The following is a 24668-nucleotide window of genomic DNA, read 5'->3' on the forward strand; positions in this document are numbered from 1 at the left end:
TGGTGTACAAAAGATCTCTTGTAATTTTGGCCAGTGGAGTTTTTTTAGCATCTTCGTAATGCTCTCTTACCAGCTAAACAATCCCGCGATGAAACATGCCGCTATTCACTGGATCTTTTTTATATCGTCTATGAGTCTTATCTGATAGGTATCCCAGATAGATGAACAATACTCAAGAATCGGGCGAACAAGCGCCTTCTTTCGTGGACGAGTTACATTTTCTTAAGATTCGTCCAATGAAACTGAGTCTGGTGTCTGCTTTTCCCATTATCTGTTTCATGTGGTTATTCCACTGAAGGTCGCTCTGGATAGTTATGCCTAAATATTTTACGGCAGACACTGTTGCCAGCTGTTTGTCATCGATAGTGTAGCTGCACAGTAGTGGATTTCTTTTCCTATGTAAGCGTACCCGTGCATGTGTCTCAGACTTCCTACATGTGACGAGGGTAAGATTACCATTGTTCTAATGTCATCAACGTTTCTGTCATTTATGATCAGGTCTCTAAGGTGAATGTATTCTTCATATGCATTTCTTCTGATTCAGTCATACGTAAAGCATCTGTCCCGCTTCTATTTTTGCATACATATCTACTGGAAATTGTTTGAATAAACTAAGAGAGTTGAGAATGTGACTGTATGTTTCACTGTTTCTGATCATTAAGTGGTAAGCATAGAATTTCTTGGAAATGACTTGTTTCTAGGTCTGTTTCAAGTTGGATTTGTTTCAAACTAAAATGATATCCGTCCTCTCAATGCAGAAATATTTATCGATATTAGAGGGCATCAATACAAACAGTGTGTGTCTGCAATGCATTTTAGTCCTTCCCTTCTTCGTTGTACAGTTATGTCACAGTGTTTTCATTGTTCACAATTACAATGGCTACCTTGTCTGTTAGGTACATTAAATCAACATCTGTTTTCTCCAGGTGGTCTTTTATTGGCTTGAATTATAACTTTACAAATATCACAAATCATTAGGTCTAGTGCTGCTTTGAATACGTGAACCACTTGACTGTACTTGTGCCCTCTGTGCATCTTTGACTACTACTCGCCTCAATCCTCTGATACTTGTGCATCGTTAATTTCTGTTTCTTCATTTCTGATGAAATATACTTGTAGAAATTTATGGTTTCATTCGGTAGTGGTACTGATGATCCCATGTTGTTATAGATTTGTTTATGGCTGGAAACAAACTTAACGGATTTGATCTATGCTAGTGTTGATCAAAGTGACACCAAAAGAAGTCATTACGAAGCAGATGTATGCTTTTATATTTTTTAAAAAAAGTTTTGATTCTGGAGTTTGCCCGGTCATGTAATGTAAAAATTCCTGCAGATGTGCATCAAGTGGTGGTAATCGAATTTTTCAATTCATGCAACAGAATCCTGGTGATCCTCTACTGAATTTTTTCATGTTGTAAAATTGGCAGATGTTATCCATTCTTCCAATTACTATGTGCTGTGTTTGTTATATTCTTTTGTCAGGTTGTAGTGGAATGTTTCATCCGTTAGCTTCCACTGTTTACTTGTCCTCATCCACACTTCTTGTAGTGTGATATTTTCATGGCTGGCTTGAGTTTACAGGCTTTTACTGTAAGATTGTGTCACAATTTTTGATTCTTCAATCTATTCATTTCGTTGTTCTTCGGTTTCTCTGCTTATCACAGTGCTCATTATCATTCGTTGGTAACCTAAATTTGCCTTCATCACTGACAATAAACTGGCATTCAAACCCACAAAGGGTCTTGCCTCATATACACCCACCAAAGGGTGGCCCCACCAATGGAGAATTCCAGAACATACCAAAAAGGCTTTAAATGGTCCACAATGTTCCAGAACTCTCCACAACATTTGAGTGTGTTCTAAAATGTTCCACAACGATCTGCGATGTTCCTGAACATTCTGCAATCTTCCTAAATGTTCCAGACTATTGCTGAACATTTCAGATCATTGTGGAACATCTAATACTCTCAAGTGTTCCAGAAATTTCTAAAGATCGAAATTTCCCAGCCCTTCTATCTTCAAAAACATGCTTTTCAGGTAAAAACAGAAACCTGCTACATGAATGGGGGATAGAGAGCTACCACATCATGTAACTCCCTTGATTGTACTGGGACTCGTTTCTGAGTTTTAGTTGCACACACATTGTACATTTACTTTTACACTGTAATACTGATTATTTTATTCAGAAGATTGGTAAGAGCATCATCCAATATTGTTCAAATATATTCTGATAATAAGTACTCTGTCAAATGATATAGTAAGATATCTAATCAAATTCCTGTGTTACTGCTGAATGATCACGTTACATTTATGGTTTAAGTTTAAAAATTCTGAGAGATTGCCTTTGTTGTTCTCAGTTTTTGTTCTCTTGTTCTGTAAATCCTTGACTGTCAACATAAATAATCTGCCATGAGAAGGAATAGGTTTCATAACTGATATGAGAACAAAGATACTGCCTTGCGGATGGCCACTTCTCTGTAGTCTTGGTCTGTTTCACCTGATCTGAAATTTGGTAATGGATCTTTTTCAATAGTAAGTATGCTTACAATCTTCCATAACTGTTAATAATTTGTTGTGTTTTATAAATTCACATGAATGTCTCTGCAACTTACACACAGTGAAAAGAACAGCAAAGGCAACTCTCATCACTTCCTCAAAGTTAGAAAACAATCTTCAATATGTTCAAAATTATCAGCCTTCAGCGTGTTAAGCACTCATCTGGGGATTTGTTCAGAAGTTTGAGGTGGATCAACAGCAGGTGTTAGTTAATTGAGTCAAACTCTGATACTGTGCATATGACAGCAGAATGAAATTGGGCTATAGGTCTTTGGGGGCACTTCTGCCTCCAGTATAGCAACTATTTTTACTCTGTTCCACCTTGAAGGTATATTGCTAGTGTTTCTTCAGTTGATGGACAATTAGAATATCTAAGTTCTTGCTTGTGATTCAAAATTATATACAATTCTTCATTTCCTCCCTACTGCTGATTCATAGTGTGGGTACTATAATTTAGAAATCAGTGCACACCTGAAGGCACATTTTGGCAGCCAAAGAGGCAAATCATTCAGTGTCTGTGGCCAGCAATACCCAATGGAGCACACCATAGGGTCACTGCAATCGTTTCTTTGGCCACCAACATGTGCCCATGGACAAAGACCATTCTGTGGTGTTAGTCCTACATGCAAATAAAAAATATAGATGCTCCATTTGCATGTAAAGTTCGAATAATTCAACCATTATTTACATCCCGACAGATGTGTACCACACACATTTCACATTGTCCGAAACTCTTTCATTTACTGAATTCTTCAGCATGTCAGTTTCATTTATTCCTTGATTTTTCTGACTTATCACTGCACACACCTCGTAACATGTTCCAGAAAGCTGTACAATTGTTGCTTGCATCCCCTTATGCCTCAAAGCTTACTTTAAAGCTGTTCGAAGGGAGTAGGGTATCATCTATTACATCCAATTATTTGTTCTCATTAAAAACATCAAGCAACTCTCAACTTTTCAATTGCTGTAGTCATATAGTATCTGTTTCCATGGCATTCAATCATACCCAGCAAACTACATTTTTTCATGGTTCAAAATTAAATATTGGTTTAAATTATGTTTTATGCATCCATGGAAGGTATCAATTTTATTGTACTCCATGAATAATTACACATTTCATATGTAAAGGTGTCCTTTCTGCATACTTTAAGTGTAATCTATATGTGCTGTAGCATGAAGTGCCAAATTTCACTGCTTGGTACAAAATATAGTCTGGAAAATTTTGGAATAATGCCATAGTCCTTGTACATAATAAAAAGCTGAAGAACTAAACAATCTCACTCTCAAAAGTCAGAATGTGAACACACAGAACCATCTCCTCCTGGTGCCTTGAAAAGTAAGTTTGGAAAAAAATTGCATTTTTGTAATGATGTGCTTGTGCTAATTTCTCTGCAAGTGGTGTTAGCACTTAGTGGTGTCTTTCAGCAGCCAACATGGTTTGACATGCCCTATTACTATCGTGCATCTTCATATTTTGTGGAGTACATCTACATCATACTCAGAAGCCACCTAATGGTGTGTGGCGGAGGGAACTTTCAGTACCACTATCTGATCTCTCCAACCTTGTTCCACTCGCGAATAGTGCATGGGAAGAATGATTGTCAGTAAGCCCCTGTATTGGCTCTAATTTCTTGAATTTTCTCCTTGTGGTCAATACACAAGATGTATGTGGGGGAAGTAATATGTTGTCCAACTCCTCCTGAAAAGTGCTGTCCCGAAATTTCAATAGTAAATCTCTCCTTGGTGTACAAAAGATCTCTTGTAATTTTGGCCAGTGGAGTTTTTTTAGCATCTTCGTAATGCTCTCTTACCAGCTAAACAATCCCGCGATGAAACATGCCGCTATTCACTGGATCTTTTTTATATCGTCTATGAGTCTTATCTGATAGGTATCCCAGATAGATGAACAATACTCAAGAATCGGGCGAACAAGCGCCTTCTTTCGTGGACGAGTTACATTTTCTTAAGATTCGTCCAATGAAACTGAGTCTGGTGTCTGCTTTTCCCATTATCTGTTTCATGTGGTTATTCCACTGAAGGTCGCTCTGGATAGTTATGCCTAAATATTTTACGGCAGACACTGTTGCCAGCTGTTTGTCATCGATAGTGTAGCTGCACAGTAGTGGATTTCTTTTCCTATGTAAGCGCAATATGTTACATTTATTTACGTTTGGGGTCAGCTGCCAGAGCCTGCACCATTCATCAATTCACTGCAGGTCATTCTGCAAATTCTTACTATCTTCTGGTGTTGCTACTTTGGTATAGACAACTGCATCATCTGTGAATGGCCTTAAAGAGCATCCAACACTTTCTACTATATCAATTATTTATACTGTAAACAGCAACAGTCCTATCAGACTCCCTGTGGTACTCCGGATATTACCTTCACATATGTCGATTTAGTTCTGTTACGAGCGACATGTTGAGTAATGAATGATCCCTTATGATTTGGGCATACAGCTGCAGAACTCCCATTTATATACAACTGATATTTTGGCACAGCACTCATATCTTTAATTTTAAACAGAAGAGCCACGTCACTGTATTCACAGCCACAGAATACACAAGAGCCAGTGTTAATGTTTGGCAACTACTGAGGCACTGATATCCCAGCACAGATAGTGCGTCTAACACAAGGTTCAGTTCATGCAATGCTTTCTGCAGCTACATGCCCAAAACATCTGATTAATCAACATGCCGAGAAAACAATCAAGTACCTCTTCAGGGAGGAGATGGTTCTGTGTGTTTACATTCGAGCACTTGAGAATGATATTACTGAGTTCTTTAGCTTTATATTATCGTGCAAGGACTATGGCGTTATTCCAAAATTTGCGAGGCTAGTACATTTTATATCATCAATCACGTTGAATTAAATATTATGAAATGCTGGTGTTGCTGTTGTTGTTTTAGAGAATATTTGAATTACCTATTGAAAACTTATCAATTTTGTCTGCAGCTGAAGATGTCTTTGGAGTTGTCTTACAACTTGTGGAACTGAGTACATGGTATGACATGGTCTACATCTGATTAGGTTCACGAGGTAGCCTCAGCCAGACAGTGAAATTTATCCTGTGTGTTCACGGCAAAACAATATTCTGCACACTCCATCATAAATATGATGGGCAGTGATCTGGGTGACACTTCAGTGATGGTTCTAGGTGAAGGAGAGTTAGACAGTGGTTCTCCCAGCTGAATAAGTTAATGCTGCCGATTCAATGTCTCACAATAGCTTGTACAGTTTACATGTGATGGCTCATATCAGAAGACTGGAGAAAGCCCACTAACCAGTTGGTAAGAAAGATTGCTTTGCTTCTGATTCTCTCTGGAGATTGTGATAAGATTGAAACCAAGATGTGCTGTTCCTCCGAGGTTGTACTACATCCAAAAATCCATATGAAAAATGATGATATGCAACCAATAGTGAGTAACATTAGCTCCCAAAATTACAACATTGCCAAGTACTTAGTCTTGTTATTAAGAACACTGGTGAGGGAAATGTGTTCAACGCATATGAAAATATTCAATCTTTACTGGCAAACTTATACAATTCAGACTGAACACCTGTGATCACTTAACACTTCTGGCCCGAGATGCCATTGTCCATACATAAAACTCTCCCCTGACGTTTCGCCTTCGACTGCGGAAGGCATCCTCCGAGGACAATCGGCGAACTGCAACGAGAGCGCGAGTGAGCGCCGTATATATAAGCCATCCAGAGGGCGCCACTGTCGATCACATGACTTCGGCTGTGCTATGATCTCTGATGCTGCCAACTTTCTCAATTGAAATTAATCGATTGTCATGCTGTTGCTGCAATGTTGACATCCATATCTTATCCAGCTTAATGCTTTCACCTTTTCTATTAAAATTATTGCAGTGTTTGGCAATCTCAATGGCCTCTGCACATTCGCGCATAATAATGCGCATGTCTTTGCTATGATCTCACTGAACTTTTATTTCATGATCACCTTCCTGAAACACATGTTCCGCTACAGACGTTTTATCAATATATCTGAGGTGGCAGTTCCTTTTATGTTCACCCACATGGGTGCTTCTTTTTGTTGTGCCTATATAGACCTTTCCACAGCTGCACGGAATTTTATAGACACCTGTTGTAGCTAGAGGATGTTTTTTATCTTTTGCGGATCTTAAATATTCTTTTATTTTCGTGGTGGGTCTGAAAACAGTTTCCACATCGTACTTGCTTAAAACTGTTCCAATGCGAATGGTAAGAACACTTTCCCCTTGGGTTAGTGTCAATCCTCGTCCGTCCTGGTTGTCAGTCTAGGGCGTGGTGCAATATCTATCTCTCTGTTGGAATACCCATTCTTCTTGAAGGTCGCTCTAAGGTGTTCAATCTCATCTAAGTGAGCTGGTTCACATATTTTGTGCGCCCTGTCTATTGATGTTTTAATCACCCCTCTTTTATGTCTTGAGATTGCCAAACACTGCAATAATTTTAATAGAAAAGATGAAAGCATTAAGCTGGATAAGATATGGATGTCAACATTGCAGTAACAGTGTGACAATCGATTAATTTCAATTGAAAAAGTTGGCAGTGTCAGAGATCATAGCACAGCCGACGTCACGGGATTAACAGTGGTGCCCTCTGGATGGCTTATATATACGGCGTTCACTCGCGCTCTCGTTGCAGTTCACCAATTGTCCTCAGAAGATGCCTTCCACAGTTGAAGGTGAAACGTCAGGGGAGAGTATTATGTATGAACCACGGCATCTCAGCCCGGAAATGTTAAGTGATGTCAACACCTGCCATGAAAGCCTTCATTCTATGATGAACACCTGTGATTTATCAATCCGCTTTGACATGGGTTCCTTATTCACCAAAATTTCCATTTCAGATTTTTTATCTCTTATTGGCTGAAGTTCTGATACAGAGGTTACAGCTTCATTCAAATGTGTTCTAATCTTGAGTTAATTTTTATTTAATAACAAATTGTTTGAGCAATTTCATGGTGTTGTCAGAGCACAGTTCTGTGTCATCCTGGGTGTCCAATTTGTTGATGGATGGAGGGAGATTGGGGTTTAACACCCCATCAACAACGAGGTCATTTTAGATGGATCACAAGCTCCAATCGTTTCAAGGATGAGAAAGGAAATCAGTTGTGTGGAGAACCATCCGAGCATTTGCCTGGAGTGATTTAGAGAAACCACAACAAATCTGAATCAGGATGGCCGGATACAGATTCATCCTCACAAATTTGAGTCCAGTATACTAACCACTGTGATGCTTCACTCAGTTTGTCTACAGAGGGCTTCCCAGAGAAAAGAGGTGAAATCTACTAGTTTAAAACCCATAGTATTTTGGAGATATGTTGTTGAGACTTTTGAAGTGATGGCCCCATGGTGACAACAAATTACAGGAGCTCTTATTAAAACACCCACATTAAATACATAGGAATATTCAATTTACAACAGATATTAACAAAGGCTGTCTTCCATTCTTACATGTTTTAATGCATCAAAAAGATGATGGCACCTTGGGGCACACAGTTGTAGCAAGCCGAGTTATACACTTTTTTTTACATGCAAATAGCAACCACCATGCTTCACAGATAGTGGGTGTTCTTAAAACCTCAGTTCTCTATCTACATCTATACTTTGCAGGCCACCTTATGGTGTGTGGCAGAAGGTACTACGCATACCACTGTCACTCCCACTTTCCTGTTCCAGTCGCTACAGTCTGCAAAAAGAATGACAGGTGTTAAGCTTTAACTCTTTAATTTTACATTCATTGTTTTTTTCGAAATATACATGGGAGGAAGCAAAATATTGACTGACTCTTCAAGGAAGACACACTCTTAAAATTTAAACAGTAAACCAGAATGTGACGCAGAACACCTTTCATGCAGTGTCTGCCATAGGAGTTGGCTGAGCATCACTGTGACGTTTTAACTCTTACTAAATGAACCTGTATTGAAATGTGCTGCTCTTTTAATCTCTATTCCCTCTCTAAACCTTATCTGGTACATATCCCAGACTGTTGAACAATATTCAAGTATTGGTCTCTCCAGGGTTTGTAATCTATTTTATGTCTGGGTGACCTACATTTCTCTTAGTCTGGCAATTGCCTTACCTGTGATCAATTTTATGTGGTCATTCTACTTTTAGTCACTCCATATGCATACTCCCAGATGTTTAATGGAAGCGACTGCTCTCAGTGATTGTTCTGCAATCACATAATCATACGATAATGTGTCTTTCTCCTTATTTATGCACAATATGTTACATTTCTTAATGTTGCCAATCCTGCACCAAGTGTCAATGCTCTGCGGGTCTTTCTGTATGTCGCTGCGGTTTTCTAGCCTCATGCAACTTCCGATATTCCCTATATCATTTATGTATATTTTGGAAAGTAATGATAGTACAACACTCCCTATGGGTAGGCCCAATGTTACTTTTATGTCTGAAGATTTCTCTCTGATGAGAATGACGTGTTCAGTTTACTGGGAACTCTTGAATCCAGTCCCAAAGCTGATCCGATACTGCATATTTCCAGGAATCAAGGAACACAGCATTAACCTGGGCACCAGTATCTACAGCTTCCTGTGTCTCGTGGGTGAACCGAGCAAGCTGGGTTTCATACAATTATAGTTTTCAGAACCCATGTTGATTAGTACACATGTGGTTTTCAATTTCCATCAGTGTCATAATACAAAAGCACAAAACATGTTTCAGAAGCCTACAACAGACCTATGTCAAAGATACAGGCCTATAGTTTTGTGGCTCGGTTCAATGATCCACCTTGGAAAGAGGAATGAGCAGCACTTTTCCCGATCATAGAAATGTTTCATTCCTTCAGTGATCTACATTACACTGCTGGTAGAATAGGAACAAGTTCTCTTGCATCCTCTATATAGAACGATTTTTGCATCCCAATATGCCTGGTGACCTTTCCTCTGTTGAGCAATTTCAGCTGCTTTTCCATCCCTCCATTTCAAAGCCATTATCGTCACAGTGTCTGGACAACTCGGTTCCACTTGTTTACTTGTTTAACATAAGATCAAAATTTCTTACAATTTTCTATCAAGGGAGGGAGGGAGATTTGGGTTTAACAACCCATCAACAACGGGGTCACTGGAGACAGAACACAAGCTTGGACTACTTTTAAGGATGGGGAAGGAAATTGGCCATGCCCTTTCAAAGGAACCATCATGTTTTTTGCCTGGAGCAGGTTAGGAAAATCACAGAAGATCTAATTCTGGATGGTCAGTTGGTAGATAGAATTTTACTTTCAAAATTTTTGAACATTTCATGCATGTTTCTTCTTGCAATACGCTCAGCTTTGTTCAAACTTCTTTTCCTTTTTTCTTTTCATGGGGTTCTGGCTATATTTAAATTTGCAGTGAAGCTATCTTTGCTTTTGTAGCTATTTTCTAACATGGCTGTCAAATTATGGCATGTCTTTCCAATCTCGCACAACTCCGCTCTATCCATACCTATCTACGGTGTATTGTGAAATACTCTAGAAATTTGTCAATTAATACTCAGCAATTTCGGTCCTGGATACGAATTTTTCATGTTTATTGCTCTAGTAACTTAAAATCTGTTTTTATCGCTCATGCTAAACAAAACTATTTTCCTATTCTTCTTCTTCACATTAAAATTTACAGCTCTAATCAATGATGCTGTAATGGCATTATGAGCAGCGATTCCCTGTTCTACATCGAGTCGTGAAGTTCAGATCTGTTGCTGAACGCATCTAATACGTTGCTTCATGAGTTTGTTCCATGATTAGCTGCTCAGCAGAGTTTTCAGATAGCGCATTCAGACAATTTCACATGATTCCCTTTCCCTCCTACTTGCCTTATTCACTCCCAGTCTATAGTTGGCAAGTTGGAATCTCCACCTAATACTGGAACATGAACAGGAAATTTATGTTAAATCTTGAAGTTTTCTGTCAAACATTCTGCCACTTCTGCTACTTAGGCAGGGTGTCTAGAAAAAGCTTCCGATTGCCATTTTTTAAAACTCCTGTAACACTTACCTTCACACAAATTACTTTGCATTGAAAATCTGTACTAACGTCAGCAGATATAAATCTTATTTTTCGACAGCTATAAGCATGTCTCCACCACCACCGTATCATTGCGATATGCATTCCAAACGGAATTTAGAATTTCACTGCTATTAATGACTGGCTTCAGCCAGCTTTCTGTCTCTAGTACTATGTGGGATTATTAGCAATTATAAGCGAGGCTAGTTCTAGGAACTTTCCACAGATGGCATAGGGAATATAGTGTTGCTGAAGACAGCAGTATATATAAACTTCCACACTTAAAAAAGTTTTTGAAGCAAATGGGTACTCTTCACAGCAAATAGGCAAGGTCCTATGGATTAAACCAAAGGTTTAAAAAAGCGGTTGGATCCTCACCAAGTACAAAGTTAAATTTATCTTCAACCCTTCACTGAAGAAAGCGGCACTTTTGTGCTCCGTTAAGAATGGCTTTATGCTCCACACAGCTGCCATTTACAAGACCCCCACGAGTACGTCCCTCCATACAATGGGCGAACATACATACAGTGCACGAGAGAAGCGCAGAAGAAGAAGAACAAGTAGAAGTAGTAGTATTACTGGCAGCTGTGAAATTATATATATATATAAACTGAACCTTTAGGTGTGGTGTGTAGCGGCTAAAGATTTTAACACTGTTCCCTCTTTTGCAGGAACATTTGCAGATAAATGTTTATTATAACAGCTTCATCTGATCGGGATTACACTGAAACATTCTGCTCCCCACAGGCTTTTTTCTCATTCTGTTTCTTCTTTTACCATAGAATATTTTCTTGGTTTTGAACATATAATTTGCTTTGTAATTATATCTCTCATATCTCCAGCGTAGTAATTTATGTACATAAACTGACAGGAAAAAGAATCACAATACCAAAAATATAATTATTGCAGAGTAATGAAATTGGGAAATACATTTGTCCACGTCACATATCTAAGTGATAAACACTGCAATATCACAGGTTAATGTAAGTGTGAAATAACCCATTGCAAATGTGAAATGCTGGTACATTAGTAACTGGTGTAACCACCAGAATGCTGAATGCAAGCAAGCTGATGTGCACGCATTGTGTTGTACAGTGGCCAGATGCCAGTTTGTGGGATGGAGTTCTATGGCTGTTGCAATTGGTCGGTCAATACAGGGATTGTTAATGCTGTTTACGGATGACACAGGAGTAATTGTCCCAAGATGTCCCATATGTGCTCGACTAGAGACAGATCTGGTGATCAAGTGGGCTAAGGCAACACGTCGACACACTGTACAGCGCATTGGGTTACAACAGCAGTATGTGGGTGAGTATTATCATATTGGAAAATGTGCCCAGGAATGCTGTTCGGGAACAGCTGCTTACCTGGTTTAATCACCGGAATGATGTACAAATCTTCAGTGTGTGTGTGTGTGTGTGTGTGTGTGTGTGTGTGTGTGTGTGTGTGTGTGTGTGAAAAATCATGAGAGTGCTCCTGCTTTCATATGAAATTGCACCCCAGATCTAAATTCCAGGTATAGTTCCAGTGTATCTAGCATGCAGACAGGTTGGTTCCAGGCCTTCAACTGGCATCCTAACCAACACAAAGCCATCACTGACACTGAGGCAGAACAAACTTTCATCAGAAAACACAAGCCATCCACCCTGCCCCTCCAATGATCTCCCACTTGACTTCACCAGTCACAAATGGCGGTGGTTTGGGTTCATTGGAATATACGTTACAGGACATCTGGCTCAGAGCTGTCCTTGAGGTAACCAATTTGTAACAGTTCATTATGTCACTGTGGTGGCAACTGCTGCTGCAGATGCAGTATGATATGCCAGAGCCATACGCAGAACATGATGGTCTTCCCTTTCAGTAGTGCCATGTGGCCATCCAGAGCCCTGTCTACTTGTGATCATACATTCTCATGACCACTGCTGCTAGCAATCATGTACAGTGCCTACATTCCTGCCAAGTATTTCAGTAATATTGCAGAAGGAACATCCAGCTTCTCATAGCCCTATAATAAGACCTCGTTCAAACTCAGCGAGGTGATGTTAATGGCATCTTTATAGCGTTACAGGCATTCCTGACTATCATCATCTCACCACATCCAGTGTCAAAGGTAACTAACACTGAAAACCATTACAGTGTGTATTTAAAGCAAACTTTATTTGCATCTTCATAGGAGCACTATGAGCGCCACTCTTATGCAACTGGTGCCAAATATGAACAGACACTATGTTTCACATGTAGAAACACACCTACCAACTTTCGTTTATGACACACAACCCCTTCTTTGTGTTGAGACTTTTTTTCATCAGTGTATTTGACTTTACACAAAATACCACCCATCAACAAGGATCATTTGCAGCTAGGACTTCCTAAAGGTGGCCCCCCTCTCACAAAATGGTTGTGTACCCATGTGTTGACACTTGAAGTACTGAATTATATTAGAGGCATAAAGTCTCACTGCAAAACTAGTGTAACTGGGTGTTATGTATTTAAGTGATGCCAATGAATTAAATGCCAGCATAACAGATGTAGCATGGAAAGATTGACTGTTTGTATGCCTCTATGTGAGCTGCTTTTTTTACCTAATGTTATCCATACACTTAGTACATTATAGATTCATAGCTCTTGCCCTTGAAGCGAGTTAATGAAGTTTTTGTAAGCAGCTTCTCAGGAGATGTACCACCACTTTCTTCAATCATACGTGGGTCTCTCACTTTTTAAGCACTGAAGTACACCTGTTTCATGTGCAGTCTCTTTGGTACATAAACAATAATAACCAAGCTATGAACTGTCTCTTACCATTTGCTTTACTTATAACTTGCCTAGGTGGTTATTCCATTTCATATCTGTACAAAATGGTTACTCCCAAGGCTTGAATGACATGGCTGACAGTAGATGTGATTCATTAATCACGAAATTAAATGTTACCATATTTTTAAATTTCATTAAGTGCACAACTTAGCATTTATCTACATTAACAGAAAGTTGCCAGTCTTTGCTAAAGGCTGACATTTCATCAACATCTATATGGTAACATGCTACCTGCTACCTGTCAAGAAATTTTTGATCCAATTGCAAACCTGGTTGGATATCCCATAGGAATATATTCTCTTTAAGAGAGATTTATGCAGTACTGAATCGATAGCTTTTTAAAATTCTAAAAAAGGAAAAAATCAACTGATTTCCTCTACTCATGGCACTGAAGATATTGTATGAAGAGCGTGATCTGAATTCGCACGATTAATGTTTTTTGAACTGATTATTTTTCTTGAGCATGTAATAATATTTTGCTATGATAGTATGTGGAGGCTTCAGATAGTGCCCTTCTGGTAGCTAAGAAGCATTTCAATCACCAACTGCTCAACTGCAAAATTTTGTTATCATTAGTACCTATTATACAGTAGCTAGTGTTTCTAAAACTTCCTTATATTGTCTGTGTACCAAGTGCGATCTCCACTACCACCATCTTCAACTGTTCTGCTACGTATGTGTTTTTGGAGAGCATGGTCAACTACATATTGGATGTTGAGCCTAGTTCTTTTACTTGTTCACTACCTGAATCAACTAAGTAACTCCTATCCAAGACATGAGATAACCTTGTATTATTCATTTTAGTGACCATGTTACACCTATTTGCTTACTTTTCTCACCCTTGTACCTCGTTACCCATTGTTGCAATAACTACATCATGTTCACTGTTCTCAGTCTTTAGATGAGCATCCTCAAAGAGGTCCAGTCTTTCTGTGTCAATAAGTCTACTACATTTCCAACATGGGTAGGATGCCTGTACTCGCTAGATAAATACAGTGCCAAACTATTTGTTTCATGAAATTAACAGACACAGCTTTTATAACTGTGTAACTGTTTTGCAGAAAGTTTTCTCTCGTCGTCTTCTTTTTACGTAATTCTAACTCAGTCATGGAGAGATTAAAATTTCCTCTATCTAGCAACTAAAGCATGTTTCAGAAACACAAAGTAGAGATTTTCTGTAGGTGACTCATAAAATGCTCCAACTATAATTATGGAAGCTGTGACTGTTGTTTGTGCACACCATTTTGCAAGAAGATTCTTTATATTATGATTTCTTACACTAAGTGATCAGTGGAATCCAAGGAAGTAGTTAACACAGTCAGTCATCAGGTAGAGCTACTGAAAAGGACTTCCGCAGTACAAGCACAGAGATGAGTGACAGAACAGTCCATCAAGAGGTCAAAACATCTCGGGTTTCAAATATTCTGCTATGGCAATCATCACAAGAACAAATATCACACAAGTCAAAGGGGTACTAACAATGACATCATACGGTAACGGACCAAGAGAAAAGAGTTTTATGGAGTAATGAGTCCGATGTGCATCTTCACGTGCACATTTGTGGGCTGGATGCCTGGTAAATGGTATTTTACCCGAGTGTGCTGTGTCAATTTGTGATTTGAGTACAGTTTGTGTGATGGCTCAGATTTGTTTTTTCTAGTTTGGGCTGACACCATCAGATCGGGTCGTTGGGAAAGTGAACACCGGTATTCACATATGCATATTAAACAGCATGCTTCCCATACTAACAACAATTCAGAAACTGACCTTTTCAATATCAGTACAATAGTACTACTAGCCACAAGCAAGGATGACTGCATTTTGGTTTGCTTGCTGATGATGCTGTGACGTACAGAAAGTCATCATCATTGAGTGACTTTAGGAGGATACAAGATGACTTGACAAAATTTCTAGTTAGTGTGATAAATGGCATCTCACTCTAACTGTAAATGTTCAAGTACAGCATTAGTAGTGTGCAGCTTGACACAGTCACCTTGATTTAACATCTACGCAAAATGTTTCAAAGCAATAGTAAATGGAATGGAATGAGCATGTAAGGATTGTAGGAGGGAAAAGGAAGGCAAATGGTCTATTCAGTTTATTGGGAGAGTTTTAGGATAGAGTAGTTCATGTGTAAAGGAAACTGCATATAGGGCACTAGAGCAACCCATTGTTGAGTACTGTTGGAGTGTTTGGGATCCGTATCAGGTTGGATTCAAGGAAGATATCGAATCAATTCAGATTCAGACGCGTGCACACACACAACTAGCACCACCACACAAATACCGAAAATGACCAACATCAGAAGTTAACTACCAAAAATGACCAACATCAGAAGTTATCAATAGCAAGTATTTATTATCAACAGTGATCAAGTAGCATTAACTCTGTCCCTCTGTTGTTTGACCATTGAGCGAGCAGGATTCCAAGTAGAATTTAAGCAAAAAACCCCTCTCTATTTATAAGAACACTCTCTAATTTCACCTCAACTGCTTCCTTAATAACACTGTCCAAATAGCTGGAAGTGAACATCAGAATCTCTGTGTTGTTATATTCCATAGAATGATGAGTGCCAGGACAATGTTCTGCAATAACAGACTTGCTTGGCTGTTGTAAGCCAATACAACAGTTCTCCATGGTCCTGACGGGCTGAGCAACGTATGACATACGACAACTCCACGTGATACGGTAGACACCCACCTTACGCTACCCACAATCATCCTTAATGGATCCTACAAGAGCCCTAAACATAGATGGTGGTCGAAAAACACACTTCACACAATGTTTCGCAGAGTACGACCAATACTGTTGGAAATACTACCTGCGTAAGGCAAACAGTCCATAGATTTAGGTGTCACCTCACAGTTTTCATCATTCACCTGGTTCATCATCGGTCAATAGTGCAACACATAACTCTTCCAGACTAACACATCAAGGAAGTGAAGGCACTTGTCCTTTTCAATCATGACATGAAAATTTCAGTGAATTGAACAGACAGATCGAGCTGTGATGGCTGTAATGGGGGGCACTTTGTCACATATTACTGCCAATCTCTTTTTGGGAGATTACAAGGAACGTCCCCTGTAGTCAGCAACACTTTAACCTGTGTGCTTTTTTTAGACATTTAGACAATACTTCTGTTCTTTAGCCTCAAGAAAGTGAGAATTTAAACAGCTTCTTAGAACACCTGAATTGAAGTGTATTTTCAAGCTGGTAGTTTTTTACCACCTGGTTCAGTGTAATGCAGTACTTCATACATTGGTATGCAGGGCCATCGTCTGGAAGGTTGTCAGCTGAATTAGCCCACCTAAAGGTCACCTTCCACCAGAATGGTAATAGTGACAGGCAGATCACATGCAAGTTGCACTACTGGCCAACTGTGAATCAGGTGAATGCTGAAAAGAAGGTGGCACCAAAGTTAACAGCACTTTTGCCTTCTACACACAGTCTTTCCTAAAAGATTGGTTGTATTCTGCGGATACATGGTGCAAAATGTGTTTTTCGATCACCATCTAAGATTGGGCCCCTTTCAGGGTCTGTAATGGATGGTTTGCATGTGGCATGTGACCACTGTATCCCTTGCAGCTGCAGCATGGGACACTGGTCACACCACCAGACTGGGGACCAGTGAACTGACATAAGAACCACAAAGTGACAATAGCTGAGAAAATCCACTGCATAACAACACCGAGATTATGGTGTCCACTTTCTTTTACTGGTATAGTGTTACTAAGGAAACCACTGAGAGTAAATTAGCAAGTGACCTTATAAATAGAGACACAGGTTTTTCATTTAATTCTGCTTGGAAAGAATCTTTCTCTCTCTTTTTCTGTTCACAACAACAGAGAGACAGAGTTGATGCTACCTGCTCACCCAGTTGATAATTGATAATCATTATCATTAATTTCTGACAATGGTCATCACTGTTGGTTGTGTGGTCGTACTTGTTGTTTGTGGTGTGTGTTGTCTTTCTGCATATGCCCCACATAACAAGGTTTTAAATTTCCTTGCACAGCTCTGTCTCTCTGCATTTGAGTTTTGGAACTGATGGAGTTTATACCTGTCGAACTATCAGCAGTTTTAGAAAACTTTGCAAAGCTGCAGTCCTGTAAGTAGTTTAAATACTTTATGTGCTGAGAGAAATTAAAGTTTCACACTGTTTGCCTTTATGTGGTGGAAATGTACCGCTGCTTATGTAAGTTAGAACTTCATAAGTAGAAGAGTGAGATTCCTACACGCACTTTCATCTTCATTGTGGTCTCGACACCATAATGTTGTTCCAACATTTTCCAGAGTTATGCATCATAATAGTTCTCCTGTTGCTGCTCGCTTAAAGCAATGCACTAGTTTACATCTTGTTCCTAAATGGCTCCATTATACTTGTCTGGACGGAGCTTCTTAGTCACGGTATGATTTAGAATTCCAGTATTCGGCTCAGGTTGAACATTTCCATGACTCAGAGTGTAATGTTAAGTCTCCATGTTCTGAGATCAATCTAACAGAGAAAGCTTTGAATGGCACAGCTTTATCCATGTTGGGGAAAGATTTAAACATTGCACCAATGCCCTAGCTTTTACCTGTTGTTGATTTTGAAAGTCCTGCTGAACATACTGTTTTTAAACTAACTCTTGATGCTGTGGAGGAAGTTAGGAGAGAAGCATGCCCTACACTGACTGGGGCTCCTACCAAAGAGTAATATTAGAGCAGCTGAGGGGACTGATTTGTATTCACTCAGGGTGAGTCCTGATATTGTTATCTTAACTGTGGCCAAGAGCAACGCTACGGTTGTGTTATACAAGCAGGCTTTTGTTCAAAATATGCGCAGTTTACTATCTGACCCAGCTTATCACAAGAGTCTTAACTATCATTGTGCTCTTCATTCAAAAGTGCCGTGCAGGAACTCCAAGACACAAAATTCTTTCCTGTTCTGATCTCAACTTGTACATACTCAAATATGTGCATTTCCCCCAAACCGGTCCTTCCTACTGCTTCAGATTGTAGTTGGTCTCTAAGATTGTCCTCACTTTGCTCATCTTTGATCCCCCCCCCCCCCCCCAAAAAAAATCTCATCTTTGCCTAGATATCATATCCTTCCCTTCATCTTTATTATTGAACAGACTTAATGTTACACCTACTTTATTTTTGAAATTATCTAGCACACTTTTATATATTTTACCATCATTGTCCCCTACTTTTCTTTCTTTTAGTTCAACTCCCAATTTCAATAATCTCTCCATTGAGACAAAATTATGCTTTTATTGTAAGCATTTTTTCTGACTATGTTTCCAAGACATTATGTAATGATGTCATTCATTTGCATAAATTGTATGTCCAACACTGTCAGTCACATTTGACCAGTGATTTTAAAAACTTGAGACATAATATTGTTTAATGTTTGTTTCCCTGCTGCTATCACCTAAATTGTGATGTTTTCTGATAGATGACTAGATCTATTCCATGGATTAATCCACCTATTTAGTTGAGGACTATAGCAACTGAAGCCAAAAGCATTAATATTCAATTTAAAAAATTCACCTTCTTACCAGGGGAAGAAAATATCCAGATCATACATAAATAGACAATGTACAAGACTCTAATCTACATACATAAAATCAGGAGGAACCTATACAAAACACTACCTTGTTCTGACGCTACATCTGGTATGTAAGGCCAAGAGTATGAAAGGGTCTTTTACAGCATTAAGCCCAACCCCCCCAAAAAATTACATTCCACACTGGAAGAAGACATTATGATGCTGAAGTGCATGACAAACTATGTGACCTATATGAACTGTTTGGAGTAAGTGACAGAAATGAAATAGTGACATCATTAGGCTGGAGGGTAACACGAAAAACTTCATGCTATCAGAGCAATGGAAATCTGGAATAACAATTCTGATATGGGATTTCCTGGTACACAACGCAGATGTGTATTGTCGGCTATCATCTCTCCATGTAGATGCAAAACATTAGCCCATAGTGTTTGCAGCATCTCCTTCAACCATCATGGTAATATGTGGTGCCAGCTGCACCACAAGCTAGTGGCACTGCAGTTAGCACTGCAATTGCAAGCACAGATGCTCTTCTGCCAATCATTGTGGAAGCATTCTTCCTTTGTAGCTATGAAGAATGCCGCACAGTCACTCCAAGCCATAGCACTGACTGCCATCATCAGTCCTTGAATCGGAGCATCCATTGTCCCAGGGCTGTTTTACCCTGAATTGCATCCAAGTCTCCACTCCACACCTCATTCAAGTTTTCCATACCCGCTGCCAAAGCCTTCAATCCAAGTTATGTCTGAGCTGTTGCTCCGTGTCTTGTTCAGATTTCTCCAAGTGGACCCGAAGTCACTGGGTGGTGCTTTCATAAACAAAGAAACATCATCAAAGCTGATCAAGATGATGTTTCATGCAAGTTTTAGGTTCTTCAGCATCTCAATTAAATGTTCTGAGTACTTTATATATGTGTCAGTCTTCCCACATGGTACACCGAATTCCTCGAAAAGCAAGCACCTATTCACCAATGCCCAAGCACACCGAATCTATGACAGAATGGAAAGAACTTTTGTTTGTGAGCAAATTCATACAACATGGAGGTACTTGGCAAGAATGGATGAGGAACTTCTGAACATTTTCTATGAACTAAGTAGCAGAATGCATTGAGATGAGTGGAAAAAGACTGACATCATCGCTCACAGTAGCATGCAGAACAAACTAGTGCTACACTGAGCGACAGAAGAAAACGTTTACAAGATGTGGAAGCAGACTAACAAGGTGATTCCCAGCATGTCAGGCACAGTGATCAACCTCACTCAATGACAACTGACCAAAGAAAAGAGTATGTCTTTCAAACAAGAGGGAATTTTGCTGTCATCCCAAGAACTATACCTACGGAGGATATCATTGCTAATACCGAAGCAACCATTCGGACCCTTTGCTATGAAAGAACAGAGGAAACACACACCAGAACAGCCAGGATACTGCCCTGAGAAAAACCACCATCTCGCAACCCGAAGAAAGAAGAGGTACAAGCTATTAAGAATCTTAATCCCGACAAGAGTATCTCGGTACTGCCTGCTGACAAGTGAAATGCGACTGTCATAAGGAAGGCTAAACAGTATGAGCATAAGATCTGGGATTTATTAGATCCAACGATTTATCAAAAACTAAGCACAGATCCAACACAGTTTATTACACGGAATACAAATCAGCGAATCAAGGTGTCTTCTCTACTGGTGGACATACAGAGGAAAATGCACAACACAGAAGCCCTATCACCTTGGCTGTATGAATTACCAAAGATCCATATGAATAACGTTCCACTAAAACTGACTGTTAGTGTTCCTGGCTCACTGATGTATAAACTGCCTCTCTGCTCCAGCGCCACATGGGAAAGATTGACACATACATAGAGGACTCAGAACATTTCTTTGAGAAGCTGAAGACACAAACTTGCATCAAATGACATTCAGGCCAGCTTTGATCTTGTTTCTTTGTTTACGAAAGTGCCACTTAGTGACTCTCTGGGCACAAGACATCACAGAGCTCTTTCATCAACATCTCACCACAAGCTATTTCACACAGAATGGAAACTTCTATGAACAGCTGAAAGGAGTTGCCATGGGTAGTCCACTTAGTCCAGTGGTGTCAAACTTCTTCATGGAACATTTCGAAGCACAGGCACTGCACTTGGCACCTTGTAAACCTAAGATGTGGTACAGATACGCCAATGATACCTTCATTGTGTGGATTTATGGTGAGGAACAGCTCGGTGACTCCCTAATACACTTGAACAGCCTCCTTGCCAACATGAAATTTACCATGGAAGTAGGAAAGGACAAAAAACTACCATTTCTAGAAATGTTGGTCACGAGGGATGGTGACAACATTGGACACAGTGCATGTCAAAAACTGACACACACAGACCCATACCTGCACAAACTATCAACCACCACCCAAGCCAGAAAAGAGGCACGATTAATATGATCGTAATGCAAGCAAGACAAATACATGAGCCGCAGCAACTCAGATGCAAAATGCAACACCTCAAAAGTGTTTGAGCAGCAATGGGTACTCCACAAGTTATATTAGAAGTATAAAAGAGTCAAACACTAAGCAAAGCGACACATTAGGAAAAGAGATGTTGGATGCGGCCTTTCTGCCGTACATTCCCAGAGTGACAGACCAAACTGACTGTCTATTGCGCAAACATGGCATGAACACAATTTACAAACTGACAAAGAAGATTAAATGTGTCTCAGATTGGTAAAGGATAAAAGGGACCCACTTACAATGTCTGGAATGTACTGCATACCATGGACATGCGGGATAGTTTACATTGGAATGACTTCAACGCTCAATCAACACCACAATCACAGAGCATCAGTAACACTGCAGGTTGGGACAGGTGCAGAAATCAGCCGTGGCAGAGTACATGCTGTGAGAGGCTGATCACATAGTGAAATTCATCGAAACAGAAGTTCTGGCTGTAGGGAAGAGCTATCACACCCACTTGTTCAGAGAAGCTACAGGAATAAACTTTCGTAAACAAAGAAACAACATCAAAGCTGGCCAGGATGTCGTTTGATGCAAGTTTGTGCCTTCAGCTTCTCAAAGAAATTTCCTGAGTCCTCTATGTATGTGTCAATCTTTCCCATGTGCGGCTGGAGCAGAGATGTAGTTTATGCATTGGTCAGCGAGGAGCACTAACAATCGGTTTTAGTGGAACGTTATTCATATGGATCTTTGGTAATCCATACAGCCGAGGTGGAAGGGCTTCTGTGTTGCACATGTTCCTCTGTATGTCCATTGGCAGAGAAGACACCTTCAGTCACTGATTTGTATTCCGTGTGATACACTGTGTGGGATCTGTGCTTAGTTTTTGGTAAATCATTTTGTGTAATAGGTCCCAGATCTTCTACTCATAATGTTTGGTCTTCATTACAACAGTCTCATTTCACTTATCAACAGGCAGTACCAATATACTCTTGTCGAGATTAAGATTATTAATAGCTTGTACCACCTCTTCTTCAGGTTGCAAGATGGTGGATTTGCTCATTGCAGTATCCTTGGCTGTTTCAGTATTTCCTCTGCTCTTTCATTGGGAAGGGATTGAATAGCTGCTTCATATTAGCAATGATGTCCTCTGTAGGTATAGCTTCAAAAAGAAAGAAGAAATCCTCAAGGTAAATGGATCCTGGCTTCCTGTGCTGCAGTTAATGACCGTTGCAGGTAGCAAGAGGAGACCTGCACCAGAAATGAGTGCAGAGAAGCTCTTGGATGTTGAGGCACCAGGTACATATAGTCTGTCCCCAAGCTCGCCTCCAGTCTACCACCAGCAATGCCAGCCACTCATGCTAGCAAAACATCAGAAAAATCATCAGATGAACATTGGCCGAAGAACCCGACACAGAAGCCAACCATCAGTTTGTAAATTTAGGTAGTCAGAAAGGGATTCGAACTGCCATCCTCCCTAATATGAGTCTCTTGTCTTACCAAAGGACTACATCACTTGGTCTGTATTTCAAGAAAACCAAAGTGACACTTCAGAATGAAATCTGTAAATGAAACATACTATTTCACAATTATTTTATTTTTGTTTGACAGAGTAACTGTTATACAGGAACAATTATGTCACTAAATTAAATAAACAGTAATAAAACACTTATTGAAATCAAACACTCAAGTTGTCTGTTATCTGGTATGCTCTTTATGCATTTCCCAGTGTATATGCTGTTCTAATAACTAATGGGAATAAGGACGAGGAAATTCGTATAAAACTGTGAATGTTTCAACAGGTAACACACCGTCTACCCACCCACAATTTTTGATGCCCAAAGCCGGTGACACTCCACGATATAAACTCACGAAGGACAGGGTGGAGCTGCACAGGCCAAGACCATATTGGAGTTGGTACAGGAAAATATACTATACATAATCAACACTAACGCCACTGCCAGCCAGACAGAACCACCACCATTATGTACTGACAGCACAAAGATGAAGGAGTGAGACAAACTATCCCTATGCTCTTTTACCAGAGAAAAAGCAGACTGACCAATATAGGCAAAGTGGCAACTCAAGGGATCTGATAGACTTCTACATTTTGTAGACTCAGATTGTCCTTTGCATACCTTGAAAGAGTTCTTACCTTGGGAGAAAATCTGATCTTCAAAATATGACCAAGCTTGTAAGAAATGCTCCCTGCGGAGGGTAGAAAAGAGTTTGACTTAGGAGACTCCTCCTTCACTTTCCTCACCCTCCCGACTGACACTACTACCGACCTGTTGTAATGTTTGAAAGTACAAAATTATATGTAGTACAACTAAATTGCGAACAGTGCAGTCTTATAAAGCATGCTCAGGTATTAGCTCCTACTACTCTGATACACTGACAGTGAGCAATTGCTGTGTTGCTTTTCATATTGGGTGAACGTTGCATACCTGTACAGAGGAAAGGTGGTTAAAATATGATTAATATCTGCAGGTGAGGACGTTAGATCCTGAGAATCTAAGAATTTCAGGTTGTTTGTTTCTCTAGTACAACCAGTCAATGCATACCTCAAGAATGGTCAAAAATATAGAGGAAGTAGTAGTTTCTTGCGAACATGCCCTCCTTGTCATCACGTGCATGTCATGGGCTGAATGCCATCCTGTCACTATGGCATCACAGTGAACCAGCTTGCATGCACATTTCTGTGAAGATAGCTGATCTTACACGTAGAACACAACTCCTTCTGAAGCTTAAAAAAAACATTAAAATAAAATTGTCCCTAATCAGCAACAAAAATGAATGACTTCAGTGAAGCACGAAGTATGCACTAAGTCCTGCTTTGCTTATGTCTAAAATTTGCATTGCTTGTGGCCATTTTTTGAAGTTTCACTCAACTTGTAGGTAATCAATGACATGGAATGCTGATGACAGGGAGAACAACAGTATACTGCGTGGATGATACATCAAAAGAAACTGCCACTAGCTGCCAAGTGATGGGGTATCAGCATCAAAGCCTCATCAAAAAGGCCAAATAGCTGGTGTATTTAAAGCTTTCTGTGCCCTTTTTGGTATCTGGTGAGCATTGTTTTAGTTTAATTGCATAGACAAACCCTAAACTGAGATTGTATATCCAGGCCCAAAAAGCAGATACATTCCACCTGCTTCCCATGACCTGTGACATACATTTCAAGATATTGAGACACCTTGAGCCTTCGGCCTTCAAATTCTTTAGGTATAGGAACTGCATAATATTAACTGTTAAGATAGCTACTGTGATATTTTTTTTACTACCAGA

General features: G+C 39.7%; 1 protein-coding gene across 1 annotated transcript in view; it reads right to left on the reverse strand.

Moving 5' to 3' along the window:
• The window catches only part of LOC126185084 (uncharacterized), a 71114-nt gene that overhangs the window by 14517 nt on the left and 31929 nt on the right, over positions 1–24668 (reverse strand). The gene's annotated exons all lie outside the window — the stretch shown is intronic.

Source organism: Schistocerca cancellata, chromosome 4, assembly GCF_023864275.1.
Source record: "Schistocerca cancellata isolate TAMUIC-IGC-003103 chromosome 4, iqSchCanc2.1, whole genome shotgun sequence".
Classification (NCBI taxonomy): Eukaryota; Metazoa; Arthropoda; class Insecta; order Orthoptera; family Acrididae; genus Schistocerca; species Schistocerca cancellata.